Genomic DNA, 16613 nt, shown 5'->3' with positions numbered 1-16613 from the left:
ATAAAGTACAATTAATTCCAATTCTACATAAACTCTTTGAAAAAATAAGCAAAGGAGTCCTGCCAAATTCCTTTTACAATACAAATATGTTGCTGATACTAAAACCAGCAAGAGCCAAACCAGAGAAAGAAAATTATAAATCAATTTCCCTAATGAATTTTGAAGCAAAATGTTTAAGTAATATATTTGCAAAGAGGTTATAGCAATTCCTCAGCAGGATAAAAGCACTAGAACAGGTGGGATTTATACCAGAAGTATAGGGACTAGTTCAATATTATGAAAACTAACAGTAAAATTGACTATATCAATAACAAAACTAAGAGAAATCATATGATTATATTACAAAATACATCACCAATTTCTATTAAAAAAAACATTAAAGAGCATTGGAATAAATGGTGTCTACCTTAAAATGATAGGCAGAATCTATCTAAATCCATCACCAAATATTTTATGTAATGGGGATAAACTAGGAGCAAATGTTAGCTTAGCAATAAAAGAAGAAAAATAAATTTAAAGAATTAGAATATGCAATGGAGAAACAAAAGTCTCATTCTTGGAAGAACTTAGGGAATTCTAGCATATTAACTAAATTTTTTTTTGAAACAATAGAGTTGTTACTCAAGCAAAGTTGTAGGACATAAAATAAACCCACATAAATTATCAGTTTTTCTATGTATTACCAGCAAAGCAAAACAGAAAGAGATAGATGGAGAAATTCAACTTAAAGTAATATAGATAATATAAAACTTGGTAGTCTACCTGCCAAGACAAACCCAGGAATTATATGAACACAATTACAAAACAATTTTTAACACAAAATCAGGTCTTTGGAAAAATATCATTTGCTCATGGGTAGGCCAAGCTAAAATAATAAAAGTGACAATTCTACATAAATTAGGCTATTTATTCAATGTCATACCAATCATACCAAAAAATTATTTTATAAAGTTAGAAAAAGTAATTAAAAATTCATTTGAGGAACAAAGGACAAGAATATCAGGGGAATAAATGAAAAAAAATGCAAAGGACGACAGCCTAACTATACCTAACCTAAAACTATGAAGTGAAACATCAAAATTATTTGGTACTGGTTAAGAAATATATTTGTGGAGGACTTCTGGCCAAGATGGCAGAGAGAAGACAGGCACAGTGATAGTCTTCTGATCTTCTCTCCTGATCTTCCCTCATATATTGTAATATGAAACAAACCTCTTAACAGAAATCCTATCTACAAAATGCAGAGAGAGAAACTAGGAGAAGAAGATCTACCTCAAGATTTGTCCTCCAGGATTCTGGGTGAGTTCAGGCTCAGAAGGCGGACTCTGCCGGGAGCACAGGACAGGATCAGAGCCTGAGAGCTCCAATAGCCTGATCAGCAGTGCAGGCAAGAGTAAGAGAGCTTGACTAGCTGGATTAATGGGGCAGACTAGAGCCTGGAAGCCTAAAAAATGGGGCAAGCCTGACCAGCCCCAGGAGCAACTAAGGAACAGAAACATTGTTTGTGGCACTGACAATCTGGAGCTTCCTGCAGAGTTGGAGGGTGAGTTCCAGTGCAGGAGAGCTGCAGCCATAACTCATTTCAGCTGAAACCTCTTCCCAGAACAAACATAATTACGGCCCACCTCTGCCCCAGGCTAAGAACAGCAGACCTCCCTCAGTTGTGAATAGGGAGAGCAATAAACTTGCCCTAAGGCAAAACCCACCATTGGACAAAGGTAAAAGTACTTAACAGCTTCATCCACCCCCTCCAGGCTAAAGAAGAGGGCCTTAAATTAAGGTCACAGACACTCCAGAGAGAGCAACCAATACAATCTACTGACCAGCCCCCTTGGAGTTACTAAATCCAGTGAATAAAGCCTCTAGCAATCTCAACACCAAACTTCTGTGAACCAGCCCCTAGTCAACATGAGTTCTTAGGAAAATGGAAAAAGGTCAGAGAAAAGGAGGGTCCATAGGGAAATTCCTAGAAGGAAAAGACCCTAACTCAGAGAGAGACCTAGTACCTCTGAGGAGAATATAATCTGGCCTTGAGCACAGAAAGAATTCCTTGAAGAAATCAGGAAAGAGTTTAAAAATCAATTGGAAAATTTGAGAGGGACAATTAACATCTTGCAACAAGAAAACAAATCACTGGAAAATAAAACTGGACAAATACAAAATGAGAATGATTTTCTCAGATCCTCAATTGGACAAATGCAAAAAAGAAAATAATTCTCTTAAAGCCTCAATTGCTCAAATGGAAAACTCAAAAATAGAATTGACCAATTGAAAAAGGAGCTGCAAAAGATAAATGAAAAAAATTCTTCTCTTAAACAAAAAAAGAATGGAGTCTGTGGAAACTAATGACTTCACAAGACAGCAACAGTCTGTTAAACAAACCCCCCCAAAAAATAAAAAACAAAATAGAAGAAAATGTAAAATATCTCATCAGCAAAACCACTAACCTTTAGAACCAAAGGAGAAGGGACAACCTGAGAATTATAGGTCTTCCTGAAAACATTGAAGAGAAAAAAAGCCTGGACTTAATATGACAGGATTTAGTGATGGAAAACTTCCCTGATATCATGGAACCAGAGGGCAAAATAGTTATTGAAAGAATACATTGATCCCCTCTAGAAAGAGATCCTACAAAGAAAACACCAAGGAATGTTGTGGCCAAATTCCAGGACTATAAGATAAAAGAGAAAATCCTACAAGCAGCCAGAAAGAAACAATTTAGATACCAAGGAACCACAGTAAGGATTACACAGGACCTGGCTGCATCAACCTTAAGGGTTCACAGGGCCTGGAATGAGATATTCTGAACAGCAAGGGTGCTTGGAATGCAGCCAAGAATCCACTAACTGACAAAGCTGAGCCTTCTCTTCCAGGGTAAAAGACTGACATTTAATGAAATGGGAGATTTCTAATTTTTCCTGATAAAAAAAAAACAGAGCTTAATAGAAAATTTGGACATCAAACAGGAGGTTCAAGAGACACATGAAAAAGGAAAAGAAAATAACTGCTATCCAATAAGATGAAACTGACTATATCCCCTCCTGGGAGAAAGATTCTCATAACTCTTGAGAATTGTAACTCTATTAGAGAGAATATACTTAGCTAGAAGTGATGGACACTTTTCTGTGACTCAGATAGAATGATTTAAAAACAATACCTCCTTAAAAAGGGGGACAATAAGGAAACAAGAGAATGGAGGAGACTGAATGTGGGTAAATATCATTATATTAAGAGGTACAAAAGACCTGTTGTAATAGAGAGGGAAGAAGGGAGGAGCTGAAAGTCACCTGAATCTTCCTCTCATCAAACTTGGCTTAAAGTTAACTTACACAAACACTCAGTTAAGAAACTTATCTTACTTTTCAAGTATTAAAAGGGGAAAAGGGAAGGGAGGGGACAGGGAGGGGAAGGCAAAGGGGGAACTAACTGAAAGAAGGGAAGGAAGAAGGGGAAAAGGGAAAGGGGAAAGAAAGGGAGGGGGGTGATAGAGGAAAGCAAACACACTGAAGGGGGTGGTATTCTGATACAAAATACTGGGGAATATTGATAAAGGGGAAAGGGGGGAAATACAAACAGAGGGAAGATAGCATGGAGGGCAATAAACAGTTAATAATTATAATTTTGAATGTGAATGGGGTGAACTCGCCCTTAAAATGTAAGTGAATAGCAGAGTGGATTAAAAACCAGAATCCTACAATATGCTGCTTACAAGAAACGCATTTGATGCAGAGAGATGCATATAGAGTAAAGGTAAAAGGTTGTAGCAAAATATATTTTGCTTCAGCTAAAGTGAAAAATACAGGGGTAGCAATCCTTATCTCAGACAAAGCAGTTGCAAAAATAGATAGTGTTAACAGAGATAAGGAAGGAAACTATATCCTCCTAAAAGGTGCCATAGGCAATAAAGTAATTTCAATACTAAATATGTATGCACCCAATGGTATAGCATCCAAATTCTTAGAAGTTGAAAGAGCTACAGGAAGACATAGACAGAAAACTCTACTAGTGGGAGACCTCAACCTCCTGCTCTCAGATTTAGATAAATCTAAGCATAAAATAAACAAGAAGAAAGTTAAAGAGATAAATAGATTGTTAGAAAACCTAGATGTCCTAGACTAATGGAGGAAACTGAATGGGGACAGAAAGGAATATAATTTTTTTTTCTGCAGTACCTGGCACTTACACAAAAATTGACCATGTACTATGGAATAAGAAACAAATGATCAACTGCAGAAAGACAGAAATACTGAATACATCTTTCTCAGATCATAATACAATAAAAATAATATGCAATATTGGACCAGGGAGAAATAGACCCCAAACTAATTGGAAACTAAATAACCTCATTTTTAAAAATTAGTGGAACAAACAACAAATTATAGAAAGAATTAATTATTTCATCCTAGATAGTGACAATGAAACAACATACCAAAACCTATGGGATTCACACAAGGCGGCAGTCAGGGAATATATTATATCTTAAAATGCTTTCATGAATAAATTAGAGAAAGAGGAAATCAATGAACTAAATATGAAACTCAAAAAATTAGAGAAAGAACTAATTAAAAAACCCCAATTATGCAACCAATTAGAAATTCTAAAAATTAAAGGAGAAATTAATAAAATCAAAAACAAGAAAACTATTGAACTAATAAATAAATCCAAGAGCTGGTTTTATTAAGAAGCCAATAAAATTGATAAACCTCTAGCCAATTTGATTTTAAAAAAATAAAGAATAAAAGCAAATTGCTAGTATCATAAATGAAAAAGGTAAACTCATCACCAACTCATGGTGAGTAGGAAATTAAAGTAATAATTCAGAATTATTTTGCCCAACTCTATGCCAATAAATTTGACAATCTAAGGGAAATGGATGAATATTTACAAAAATATAAGTTGCTCAGGTTAAGGGAAGAGGAAATTACAAACCTAAACAACCCTCAGAAAAAGAAATTCAGCAAGTCACTATTGAACTCCCTAAGAAAATATCCCCAGGGCCAGATGGATTTGCAAGTGAATTTTATCAAACATTTAAGGAACAATTGGATCCTATTCTATATAAACTCTTTGAAAAAATAGGTGAAGATGGAACTCTGTCTAACTCTTTCTATGACACCAATATGGTGCTGATACCTAAACCAGGAAGAATTGAAACAAAGAAAGAAAATTATAGACCTATCTCTCTGATAAATATAGATGCATAAATCTTAAATAAAATCTTAGCAAAACAATTACAAGTTATCACTAGGATAATAAACTATGATCAAGTAGGATTTATTCCAGGGATGCAAGTTGGTTCAATATTAGGAAAACTGTTAGTATAATTAGTTATATCAATAACAAACCTATTAGAAATCATATGATTATATCAATAGATGCTGAAAACACTTTTGACAAAATACAGCATCCATTCCTACTAAAAACACTAGAAAGTGTAGGAATAAATGGATTGTTCCTTAGAATGATAAGCAGTATCTATCTGAAACCATCAACAAATATTATGCAACGGGGATGGGCTTGAGGCATTCCCAATAAGATCAGGGGTGAAACAAGGATATCCATTATCACCACTACTGTTCAATATCGTATTAGAAATGTTAGCCTCAGTGATAAGAGAAGAAAAAGAAATTGCAGGAATTAGAATTGGGAAGGAAGGGGCAAAACTTTCACTCTTTGCAGATGACATGATGGTATACCTAGAAAATCCCAAAACATCATCTAAAAAACTACTAGAAATAATTAGTAACTTTAGCAAAGTTGCAAGATATAGAATAAATGCTTATAAACCTGTGACATTTCTATATATGACTAGTAAGATACAGCAGAAAGAGCTAGAAAGAGAAATCCCATTCAAAGTAACCTCAGACAATATAAAATACCTGGGAGTCTATCTGCCAAGGCAGACTCAAAAACTGTTCGAAAACAATTGCAAAACACTTCTCACACAAATAATATCAGACTTAAATAAGTGGGCAAACATCAACTGCTCATGGATAGGCCAAGATAACATAATAAAAATGATAATTCTACCAAAACTAAATTACCTGTTTAGTGCCCTACCAATCAAAATTCCAAATTACTTTAATGAGTTAGAAAAAGTTGTAAGTAAATTCATATAGAGAAATAAACAGAAAAGAATTTCCAGGGATTCAATGAAAAAAAGTTCCAAAGAAGGTGGCTTAGCCTTACCAGATCTCTAAATATATTATAAAGCATCAGTCATCAAAACTGGTGTTGGCTAAGAAATAGAATGGTGGATCAGTGGAAAAGACTAGGTGCAATAGCAGGGAATGATTACAGAAATCTGCTGTTTGATAAACCCAAAGAGTCCAACTATTGCAATAAAAACTTGGGAAAACTGGAAGTTAGTATGGAAGAAACTTAGACCAACACCTCACACCCTATACCAAGATAAGATCAAAATGGATACAGGATTTAGACATAAAAAAACAATATTATAAGCAAACTAGAAGATCTATGGAAAGGGAAACAGTTTATGATCAAGGAAGAGATGGAGAACATCATTAAAAGCAAACTACACAATATTTATTACATTAAATTAAAAAACTTTTCCACTGACAAAACCAGTCAAGATCAAAAGAAATGTAGTAAATTGGGAAACAATTTTTACAATTAGTATTTCTGACAAAGGACTCATTTCTAAAATATACAGAGGACTGAATCAAATTTTCAAAAAAAAAAAAGACATTCCCCAATTACAAATGATCAAAGGATATATGCAAAGGCAATTTACAGATGAGGAAATCAAAGTGATCCATAGTCATATGAAAATTGCTCTAAATCACTACTTATTAGAGAAAGGCAAATTAAAGCATCTCTGAGGTACCACCTCACACCTCTCAGACTGGTCAATATGACCAGAAAGTACAATGATTAATGTTGGAAAGCATGTGGGAATTCTGGGACACTAATACATTGTTGGTGGAGCTGTGAACTTATTCACTGCAGAGCAATTTGGAATCATGCCCAAAGAGCAACAAAATGTGCATACCCTTTGATCCAGCAATACCACTACCCTGAAGAGTTTATGAAAAAGGGTAAAAACATCACTTGTACAAAAAATATTCATAGCTGCCCTGTTTGTGGTGTCAAAGAATTGGAAATTAAGTAAATGTCATTCAATTTGGGAATGGCTTAGCAAACTGTGGTATATGTATGTCATGAAACACGATTGTTCTATTAGAAACCAGGAGGGATGGGAATTCTAGGAAGACTGGAAGGATTTGCATGAACTGATGCTAAGCGAGATGAGCAGAACCACAAGAGCATTGTACACCATAACAGCAAAATGGGGGTGATGATCAACCTTGATGGACTTGCTCATTTCATCAGTGTAACAGCTGGGCATAATTTGGGGCTATCTGTGATGGAGAATATATCTGTATCCAGAGAAAGAATTGTGAAGTTTGAACAAAGAGTACCACCTTTAATTTTAAAAAAAGTCATCTTATTATGTAATTTTGCTATCTCTTATACTTTTCCCCCCCCTAAGGATATGATTTCTTTCTCATCACATTCAAGTTAGATCAATTTATACCATGGAAACAATGAAAAGACTAACAGACTTCCTTCTGTGGGGGGGTGGGGAGAAGTAAGCAAGATTAGGGGATAAATTGTAGAAATCAAAATAAATAAAATCTTTCTTTTATTTAAAAAAAAGATAGATATTTAATGTTAGATTCAGAGTCTGGAAGGCTTTGAAAGAAAAGATAATGAGTACAACTTGGGACATGTTGAGTTTAAGATGGCTATAACACTTCCAGTTTAAAATGAGATAATATTTGTAAAGCATCATATCACTTACATAGTATACTCTCCATAAATGTTTTTTCCTTCCTTTCTATAGTAAAAAGAAGGAATAATGTCACAGCTGTGAAAAAAGCATAGAAAATATAGAGAGAGAACTTCTGGAACAGAGTGAAGATGGCAGCATGAAGCTAACATGCTCCTAGAACTTTTCCCTCCCAAAGATAAATGAAGCCTCTGCACTGACATTCAAGCTACATATCCTACCAAGAAAAGAAAAGATCCAAAGAAGTTTTCAATGGTAAACATTGTGGAGGATCTTCAGTGAAGATCTGTCTCTTTGCAGGAGGTGGGAGAATGGGAAATCCAAAGAAAGACTTTTAGCCACAGTGTAGTCCAGGTCTCCAAAAGCAGAGATCCTGACAGCTAGATAGAAAGCCAGCAAGGAGAGTCCCAACCCCAAACAAAATCTGAACCCAGGGAACAACAGGAGAAAAGATAGGACAGGATTTGAAACAAACCGCTGCTAGGTCAGAACCTGGACACAAAGGAGGAAATAAACCTCTGGCGAAGATAAGGCCTGAACTACATGGGCAACATCTTAGCCAACAACAAGCCAGGGATCAGACTTCAGCCCCAGCACAAAAAGTTTGGATCTATATTTCCCATACACCAAGAGCAGAACTAAAACAAAGCTGAGCAAAAAATGCTGAAAGAGCACTCACTATAGAAAATTACTTTGCAGAAAAAGATGATAACAATGTCATATCACAAAAAGAAAAATCATTCACAAGGGAAGTCTCAAAAGAGTTTATGAATAGGACTCATAGAAGATCTTAAAAATAATTTAAAGACCAAAGAAGAGAGGAAGAAGAAAAATGAAATAAAAGCAATGAGAAACATGCAGGAAAATTATGAAAAGTTGACCAGAGAATTCAACACCTTTAGAAAGGAAACAAAAAAGGTTAATTGAAGAAAATAAAACCCTAAAAATTAGAATTGAACAAACAGAAGCCAATGAATCTATGAGATTACAAAATATCATCAAACAAAATAAAAGGATTTTTAAAAATTGAAGAAAATGTAAAGTACCATTTACAAAAAGCAAGCAACCTGAAAATAGATCCAGAGAGACCTGAATGAATCATTGGACTACTAGAAAACCTAAATAAAAAAAAAACTTGAAAACACCATGCAAGAAATTTTTAGGGAAAATGATCCAAATCTGCCAGAACAGGAGGACACTATAACCATTGAAAGAATACACATAAATCCTCCAGTATAAATCCTCCCAAGGCTATTATAGCCAAATTCCAGATCTCTCAAATAAAGGAGAAAATATTGCAAAGAGAAAAAAAGGATACAATTTAAATACACAGGAAACACAATCAGACTCACATAGGATCTATCAGCCTCAACATTGAAGGACTTGAGGACATGGAATACCATATATTAGAGGACAAAGGACCTGGAATTAAAAGCAAGAATTTACTACTCTGCAAAATTCAGCATATGCTGTCTGGGGAAAGATGGATATTCAGCAACATAAAGGACTTCCAGAATTTCCTGACACAAAGACCAGAACTGAACAGAGAATTCAATTGCCAAGTACATGGCTCAAGAGATGCATAAAAGCATAAACAAAACAAATATTAGTCAAGATCATCAAATTGTATCCAGCCCTAACAGGGAAGATATAACATTTCCAACTCTTGAGAATTTTACTTTTCTTAGGATAATTAAAGGGTCTAATATAATTGAAGATGTTTGATTTAGATGATATGGGTATAGTTAGGTCTTGTCTCTCCATTGAAAAGGTCCAAGATGACACAACTATATTTGAGACGCAAAGGCCCTGATGAAAAGCAGGGATGCTAATTCTAAACTTAAGTGTCTCAGTGTCCTTTGACCCACATTAAGTCTTCTGTGTTAACAAAGATTAGCATGTTCTCTGATGAGGGCATCATAACCTGGGAGGTCCTGAGTCAGTATATCCATTACTTACAATCATTTGTAAAGTTCTCAAGTGAGACCTTTAGAGCCTCTCTCAGTTTAGAGTCCTTTGAGATTCTTACAGTTAATTAAATGGGGGGGGGGGGGGGGAGCGCAGCTAGGTGGCGCAGTGAATAGAGCACTGGCCTTAGAGTCAGGAGTACCTGGACTCAAATCCGACCTCAGACACTTAATAATGACCTAGCCATGTGGCCTTGGGCAAGCCACTTAACCCCATTGCCTTGAAAAACTAAATAATTAAATCAGGGTTGGAATGAATGAATGAATGAATGAACAGATAAAGCTAAATAATTAAATCAGGGTTGGACTTTAATCCTTACTTCACTTAACAAGAGGTTGGGTTCCCTGGGTGGGGAGGAGGGTAAAGTGTGGGAGAAAATAGGTTGGGGGAAGGGGTACAAATAATTCATGAAATGATTTGACTTTGAATGATACAATGGCTCATGAGGATTGTGTGTCCTTGGAGGGTGCTTAAAAAGGGGGTAAAGTAAAAAATAATTATAATTTGATGTAATTCAAGATTCTTGAAAAGTATACTTCTAATGAGATAGAAGAGGGGAGAATACTTAGTGATTTTGAGACAATGCTGCTTATCAAATAATCAAGTAATCAAGCATTCAATCTGTGATGGTAATTTGATAAAACTTTGAGTTTATCAAGCAATCAATTAATCAAATTGTGATAGATGATACCTGATTAATAGTACTCAAGTTATGAATAACACCAGGTGAAAAGGCACAAAGATTTATAGGTGTATTTTTTTAAATATTAAATTGGAATGTTTGATTTGTTGCCCACTCCCTAGGCCTGGGGTGGGGGGCAGTGGCATAGCAGATCCCAGTTATACTTGAACAATGTGGTCTGGGCCCAGGTTACATAGTTAATCTCCTTAATCCTCAACCAGCACTGGGGGAGAACTGTCTCCCACATCTGAGCCTGGGGGCCTGCAGGGGTTGTTGCTGTGTTTGTTTTGGAAAGAGTCACTTTCTCCCACAAGAATGTGGGGGAGGGGACTCAACTGGAAACATGGGGACTTCCCAGAAAACATGGGGGCTTCCAGACCAGCTGAAATGACCAGATCAATGTCTAGCTACTAACTGGAGTTCTACCATCCCATGCAGTAAACACTTCCATGCTAGAGGTCACCCCACTACTGCACATACAGTAAACACTTCTGCCTCAGTGCCATTCCTGCACTGGTTTTCTGCTCTTTGCCCCCAGCTCACCCACTCTCCCCTATGGACAGACCTTATTGATAGACATTCTTCTCCTAGACTCTTCTCTGGGTTTTGTGGATCCAAATTCTATTAAGAGACTTGGTTCATATTAGTTCTGAGGGAAAGCCAGAAGAGCTTAAGACATATGCCTCTTCTCTCTGCCATTTTGTCCAGAAGTCCAGATTTATAATTTTAAAGGGAAAGAAAGGAGGGAGTAAATTCTATTCAATAGATTTGGCCCAGAGAGGGAATAAAATACATTCCTACTTAAGTTTAAAAACCTATCCTGTTCTACAGGGAAGGGGAGAGGGGGAAGAGAGGGAGGGAAAGACAAAGGAAAAAGGGACTGATAAAACAGAAGGCAAAGGGATAAGTGAAAATAAACTGAAAGTTTAATTTTAAAAGAAAAATTAAAGGGAAATGGAATTAAAAACTTTGAAGAGGAGGAATAAGAGGAAAGGAAAGAGAATAATATAAATGGAGAAGGATAGCATGGAGGGAAATACAGAATTAGTAATCTCAACTGTAAATGTAAATGAGATGAACTGTCCCATAAAGCAGAAGTGGATAGCAGAATGGATTAAAAATCAGAATCCTACATTATATTGTTTACAAGAAACACATTTGAAGCAGAGAGATATATACATAAGGGAAAGGTAAAAGAATGGAGCAAAATACATTATGCTTCAACTGAATTTAAAAAATCAGGGTTAGTGATCCTGATTTCTGATAAATTAAAAGCTAAACTTGGTCTCATTAAAAGGGATAAGGAAGGAAATCGCATCTTCTTAAAGGCACCATTGCTAATGAAGTTAGAGCACTATTAAACATGTATGCACTAGTGTCATAGCATACAAATTCCTAGAGGAAAAGTTGAGTGAATTTTACAAGAAGACAGAGAGCAAAAATGCTAGATCCAACTCTCAGACCTAGATAATAAGTCTAACCTCAAAATAAACAAGAAGGAAGTTAAGGTCAATAAAATCTTAGAAAACTTAGATATGATAGCCTCTGGAGAAAATTTCATGGGAATAGAAAAGAATATAACTTTTTCTCAGCAGTACATGGCACCTATACCAAAACTGACCATGTACAAGGACATAAAAACCTTATAATCAAATGCAGAAAGGCAGAAATAATAAATTCACACTTCTCAGAGCATGATGCAATAAAAATTACATTTAATAAAGGGTCATAGAAAGATCAACCAAAAGCTAATTGGAAACTAATAACTTAATTTTAAATACTGGGTGGATCAAACAGCAAATCATAGAAATAATCAATAATTACATCCAAGAAAATGATAGTAATGAGACATCATACTAAAATTTATGGGATTCAGCCAAGGCAGTAATGAAAGGAAACTTTATATCTCTAAGTGCCTATGTGAATAAAATAGAGAAAGAGAAGATCAATGAATTGCAAAAAGCTAGAAATAGAACAAATTAAAAAATACCCAATTAAATACTAAATTAGAAATTCTGAAAAATCAAGAGAGAGATTAATAAAACTGAAAGCAGGAAAACCTTTGATCTAATAAATAAAACTAAGAGTTGGTTTTATGAAAACACCAATAAAATAGATAAAACTTTAGTTAATTTGATTCAAAAAAGAAAAAAGACAACCAAATTACCAGTATCAAAAATGGAATGGGTTAACTAATCACCAATGAGGAGAAAATTAAAGGGATAATTCAGAGCTACTTTGCTCATAAATTTGCCAATAAATTTGATAACTTTAAATGCCCAGATTAACAGAAGAGGAAATATTTAAATAACCCCATTTCAGAAAAAGAAATTGAAGAAACCATCAATAAACTCCCTAAGAAAAAAATCACCAGCTTCAGATGGATTTACAAGGGAATTCCACAAAACATTTACAGAACAATAAATTCCTATTCTACATAAACTATTTTTAAAAATAGAAGAAGGAGTTCTACCAAATTCCTTTTATGACACCTACCTGGTGCTGATACCTAAACCAGGAAGAACCAAAACAGACAAAGAAAATTGTACACCAATCTCCATAATGAATATTGATGCAAAATCTTAAATGAAATTTTAGCAATGAGTCAACAGCAAGTTAATACTAGGATAGTACACCATAACCAGGTAGGATTTATACCAGGTAGGTAGAGTTGGTTCACTATTAGGAAAACACTCAACATAATTGAACATATCAATAGCAAAACCAACAGAAATCATATGATTATCTTAATAGATGTTTTAAAAAGCCTTTGATAAAATACAACATCCATTCCTAATAAAAACACTAGAAAGTTTAGGAATAAAAGGAGTTTTTCCCTTAAAATAATAAATAGTATCTATCTCAAACCATGAGGATACACTCAGAGCATTTCCAATAACTTCAGGGGTGAAACAAGGATGCCCATTATCACTATTACTATTCAATATAGTATTAGAAATGCTAGCAGTAGGGGCAGCTAGGTGGCACAGTGAATAGAGCACCAGTTCTGGAGTCAGGAGTACCTGAGTTCAAATCCGGCCTCAGAGACTTAATAATTACCTAGCTGTGTGGCCTTGGGCAAGCCACTTAACCCCATTGCCTTGCAAAATCCAAAAAAAAAAAAAAAAAAAAAAAATCTAGCAGTAGCAATAAGAGAAGAAAAAGAAATTGAAGGAATCAGAATTGGCAATAAGGAAGCAAATTGGAAAAATTTTCACTCTTTAGAGATGTGAAAAGTAGTATACTTAGAGAACCTGAGAAAATCATCTAAAAAACTCCATGAAGCAATTAACAAATTCAATAAAGTAGCAAGATATACTAGACCCATATAAATCATCAGCATTTCTATATATGAATAACCAAACCCAAGAGCAAGAGATAGAAAGAGTAAAGTAACTATAGACAACATTAAATACTTGGAAATCTTCCTCCCAAGACAAATCCAGAACTCTATGAACACAATTATAAATCACTTCTCACCCAAATAAAGTCAGATCTAAATAAATGGAAAAATGTCAATTGCTCATGATTATATCAAGCTAATAAAATTAAAATGACAGTTCTATGCAAATTAAGTTTCTTATTCAGTGCCATACCAATCAAATTTCCAAATAGTTATTTTACTGAGCTAAAAAAAATAGTAATAGTAAAAAAATTCATCTGGAGCAGCAAAAGCTCAAGAATAGCAAGGGAACTGATAAAAAATATTAAGGAAGGTAGCCTAGCTCTACCAGAACTAAACTATACTATAAAGCAGCAGTCATCAAAACTACCTGCTGGCTAAGAAAGAGTAATGGATCAGTAGATTAGGATAGATTCAAAAAAAACCTGCAGTAAATGGCTACAGTAACCTACTGTTTGATAAACCTGAAGACACCAGCTTCTGGATAAGAACTCACTATTTGACAAAAATTGTTGAGAAAAATGAAAAATAATATGACAAAACCTAGGAACAGAGACACATCTCATACTCTCTACCAAATTAAGGTCAAGATGGATATAGGATTTAGACATAAAGGGCTATACCATAGAAATTAATAGTCCAAAAAATACTCTGTCAGATCTATGAAAAGGGGACAAATTTATGACCAAACAAGAAATAGAATAGATCTCTGCAAAATGAATGATTTTGACTAAATTAAATTAAAAGATTTTGCACTAATAAAATCAATGCTACCAAAATCTGAAGAAAAGCAGAAATCTAGGAAACAATCTTCACAACTAGGATTTCTGATAAAGGTGTCATTTCTAAAATATGTAGAGAATTGTATCAAATTTATAAAGTTATAAGTCATTCCCCAATTGAAAAATGTCAAAGGATAAGAGTAAATATTTTTCAAATGAAGACATTAAAGCTATATACAACCATATGAAAAAATGCTCCAAATCATTATTGATTAGAGAAGGCAAATTAAAGCAACTCTATGGTATCACCTCATACCTGTCAGATTGGTTAAGATGAGACAAAGGGAAAATGATCAATGTTGCAGGTTATGGGAGGATTGGGACATTAATGTATTCCTGTGTAATTGTGAAATGATCCAACAATTCTGGAAAGCAATATGGAACTTTACCCAAAGAGCATTAAAACTGTTCATTCCTTTTGACCTAGCAATTCTAATTCTAGGCATATATCCAGAAGAAATCATAAAAAATGAGAAAAGACTCACATGTTCCAAAATATTCATAGCAGCTCTTTTTGTGTTGGCAAAGAATTGGAAATTGAGGGAATTTCTATCAATTGGAGAATGGTTAAATAAGTTACGGTATATGAATACTACAGAATATCATTGTTCTTTAAGAAACCACAATGGTAGGACTCTAAAGAAGCATGGAATGAGTTTCAGGATCTGATACTGAGTAAAGGGATCAGAACCAAAAGTACAATATACACATTAACAACAACATTGTGAAATAATCAACCTTGATGGATATAGCTGCTCTCAGAAGTTCAGAAAACTAGGACAACCATATTAGACTGGCTATGAACAATGGCTATCCCCAACCAAAGGAAGAAAAACAAAACAAAACAAAAGCATAAAAAAACCCTTCAGAATATAAAGAACACTTTATAAAATATCTCTTATGTATCTCTTTCCCTTAATCCTAAGTCTTCATACTGAATACAACTAATATGTAAACATAGTTTTTCACAAATATGTATGTAAATTATTAACCTGACTTCTCTGCTGAGGGGAGGGAAGTGGGAAGAAGGGAGAGTGGAAGGAAATTTTGTAACTTAAATACATATATACATACATATATATATATATATATATATATATATATATATATATATATATGGATGAATGTTGAAAAAACTTTCATAACATGTATTTATAAAAATATCAATAAAAATGTTTTTTACTAAAGGAACTCAAAAAAAAAGAATAGAAAATATACAGAGGGAAGCTGGAGTCAGAGCTCAGGATAGATTCCCAATAGAAATTTGACCCTCTTAAGTTCAAAGCCTCTCATGAAAGTAAACACTCCAAAAATCACTGAGTGTGAAAATCAAAATTCCTTGTTGTTATATAGAAACATATTTGCAATACCTGTGTGACTGTGGTAAAATCATTTTTTTATGGCTCAGTTTTCTCATTATCTATCACTATAGAGTAATAGAATTAGCTCAGAAGTCCTGTTCAAGCTTTACCATGAAATCTGAATCTGAATCCTGGTTTTGTCCTTCCTCTTTACTTTTTTTACTTCTTGAATGACTTTTGTTAAAGGAGTTTTGACTTTACTCAATCAGTCTCCATAATAGATTTCTTTAATGAAAGACATCATGAATATGATTATTTACTCTCCTAATCATATTGGATTAGTGAGAAATAGACTCTCTTTATTTAATCCACCCCAAGCCTTAGCTCTGAGAAAAAGGTGGCCAAGAAAACTTATTTAATATCTAAATGTTACACACACACACACACACACACACACACACACACACACACACACCTGACAGATCCCCAAACTCTAAACTCCCAGATGGCAGCATTCTGAGTAACTCAATTTTTCTTATTTGAAAATTAAACTTTAAAACTTGTCAGAAGAATAGAAGGGAAAACTTCAGATCCTTAGGAATTAATGTTATTCATGGTATGCCTCCTTATCCATCTTGTGTGACTATGGTGAAATCACTTTTTT

This window comes from Macrotis lagotis, chromosome 1 (assembly GCF_037893015.1).
Source record: "Macrotis lagotis isolate mMagLag1 chromosome 1, bilby.v1.9.chrom.fasta, whole genome shotgun sequence".
NCBI classification, from domain to species: domain Eukaryota; kingdom Metazoa; phylum Chordata; class Mammalia; order Peramelemorphia; family Peramelidae; genus Macrotis; species Macrotis lagotis.
The sequence above is the reverse complement of the archived record's forward strand: the minus strand, read 5'-3'. Positions refer to the sequence as shown.